Source organism: Panthera onca, chromosome C1, assembly GCF_046562875.1.
Source record: "Panthera onca isolate mPanOnc1 chromosome C1, mPanOnc1 haplotype 2, whole genome shotgun sequence".
Taxonomy (NCBI): domain Eukaryota; kingdom Metazoa; phylum Chordata; class Mammalia; order Carnivora; family Felidae; genus Panthera; species Panthera onca.
Genome location: NC_138346.1, coordinates 200,909,764 through 200,912,640, shown reverse-complemented (window position 1 = coordinate 200,912,640; position 2,877 = coordinate 200,909,764).

Sequence of the window (2,877 nt, the reverse complement as noted above, 5' to 3'; positions counted from 1 at the left end):
ATCTGTTTTGTTCACTGTTATATCCCCAAATGCCTAGGCCATTGCCTGGAATCTTGTAGGTGCTTAAGAAATATTTGTGGAATGAATGTGTTTACAGTGTCTCTAACAGTCACTCAGAAAACCCATAGTAATTTACAGCCACTCAGTGAAAAACACTAATGGATACCACAGTGTACACATACTTCTTATGTGTACATAAGATGTACACATCTTCTTCTTATGTGTACATAAGATGTGTACATCTTACGAACACCTAGGACAACACATTAAATATAGGTGTGTGCAGGGGCGCCTGGCTGGCTCAGTCGGGTGGGCGTCCAACTTCGGCTCAGGTCATGATCTCACAGTTCGTGTGTTCGAGCCCCGCGTCGGGCTCTGTGCTGACAGCTCGGAGCCTGGAGCCTGCTTTGGATTCTGTGTCTCCCTCTCTGCCCCTCCCCGGCTCGCACTCTGTCTCTCTCTCTCTCTCTCTCTCTCTCAAAAATAAAATAAACATTAAAAAAAAAATAAAAAAAATATAGGTGTGTGCACACAGGTGGGTACTTGTGTGTAAACACTCAGCACAATAGTTGGATTAGAGATTCTGAACTTTTCACATTAGAATCACCAGGGTAGCTTTTAAAAATCCCATTACCCAGGACCCATCCAGCCCAATGAAATCAGACTTTCTGGGCTGAGAAACATTGCTCTAGATGAATGGACCTGAAAATGTTGACACATAGGTTATTACCAGGGATGTGGGTAGAGTGGATTTTCACTTTTAACAGTACATCGAAGCTGACTCCCAAACCAGATTACTTGGGTTTGAACTCTGGGATCACTATTTACTCACTGAGTGGTCTTTACCTCTCTGCACTTGAGGTTCCTTCTATAAAACAGGATAATAATCATTACAATAAAGCCTCGTCATAGAATTGTTGTGGACATGGAATGAATTTTATATATAGAGTTTAGAACAGTACCTGGTACATAATAAATAAATCATTTCCTATATTTATTTAAACTTTGAATTAAAAAAATTTTTTCCTTATGTTTATTTTTGAGACAGAGAGAAACAGAGCATGAGTAGGGGAGGGGCAGAGAGAGGGAGACAGAATCCGAAGCAGGCTCCAGGCTCCGAGCCGTTAGCACAGAGCCCGACTCGGGGCAGGAACCCGTGAACCGTGAGATCAAGACCTGAGTGGAAGTCGGATGCTTAACCAACTGAGCCACCCAGGTGCCCCTTGAGTGAATTGTTTAAGCAAGATTTTTTTCTTAATTTAAATTGTTATGGAAGACCAAGGACTAAAAGAAAAGAAAGAAAAGAAGAAAGAGAAAGAAAGAAAGAAAGAAAGAAAGAGAAAGAAAGAAAGAAAGAAAGAAAGAAAGAAAGAAAGACTGACCAAGGGCTCTGAGACACACTACTTCTGCCCACTTCTCATGTGGTCTTGGACAAGTCACTTACTCTCTCTCTCGAACCTATTTTCTCATCTATAAATGAGGCGAGTAAATTCTCTACCTCAAGGATTGTTTTGAGGAACACAAACTTCAGGGAAGTATTCAACAACAGTGCTGACCCCCAAACATCTTTGAGCCGCATTGCCTTGATGCTTTCTGGAATCAGGTGCAGGGCTGTGACTGTGGTGAGGCCAAAATTTCTGAAAAGAACAGATCAAAATAGGGTGACCCCCATCCCTGCCCTACCCACCTGGACGGGGTCGGAGAGACTTCCATCCCAAAGGCCAGGCCCTTGGCCCCGGCAGATCTCCCAAGTCTGCTCTCCAAAATACACCTCTGCCCTCCTCACCCCTTACTAAGTCTCAAGACTGAGACCCTTTCCCTCCCGGCGCTCCCATTCTCACGTCGCCCCTCACTTTCACTTTCCAGGAGCTTGCTCTCCAAGTCTCCCTCCCATCCCAGAAACCGTAGCTCCATTCTTGGCAGTGAATCCCCATCCTTTCTCCAAAACCCTCTTCAAGTTAATGAGCCCCCTCCTGGGCTATAATCACCTCCCTAAACTTCCATTTCCTTCCTGGGTCTTCCCTCCCCACCCCCACCAATTCCTGGGCACACAAGCCTTCACTGCCCTCCCTCCCCATTTCAAGTAGAGCCCCCAGTCCCTTCCACTGAATTCCCCCTACTGCCCCCTTACCTCACTGAAACTCCTCTGGGCACCCTCCGTACCCCGCCCCCCAGTCCTCAGCCCCCTCCCCCAACCTCTCCCAAGCCAGCCCCACCTGGACAGCGTTCCCAAGCTTCTTCTGCTTTCTCAGCAGCACTGAACACACTTATTTTCTCCCTGCAGGCAATTCATGGGGCTGAAAACAAGCTTCTCTCGCCTCCCCCACTGGTTCCATCCATGCCACCTACTCCAAAGAGCCTCCACCGGGCTCCAGAGTGACCTTGTCAAAGCCCTCTCCCTGTCCTCTCCCCTCCACACACAGCGTCTGCTCCAAAACGACCTAAGATGTGTGGCTTCTGCCTGCCCTGCCCCCACCTCCCAGGCCTTTGCACGTGCTGTTTACTCCTCAGGTGACAAAGACCCCCTTCCAGGCTCCTACTGGGTCTTACTGCTCCCTGCCCCCACTTGCAGCGCCATACTGGAATGTAGCCTTGAGCTTAGTGTTGCTGCCTTCGCCTCGCTGTGCAGTGAGGCGACAGTGTCTTCTTCTGAGTTTTATGGATGCTTAGAGGGGGCTTGGTGGGTGGCTAAACCTCACATCCAGCACAGAGGCTGCCGTTTTAGGGGACTTTTTTTTTTAGGGAACTGTTTTACCTGCCCCATCTGAATCCTCTGGCCTCCTCCTCCAGACAGGTGTCCCCAGAAGCTGGGGGTCTCTCTCCCCCTCACACCAAGGGTTCCTCAGACTCTCTCAAGACCTGAGCCTTGCTGGTTGG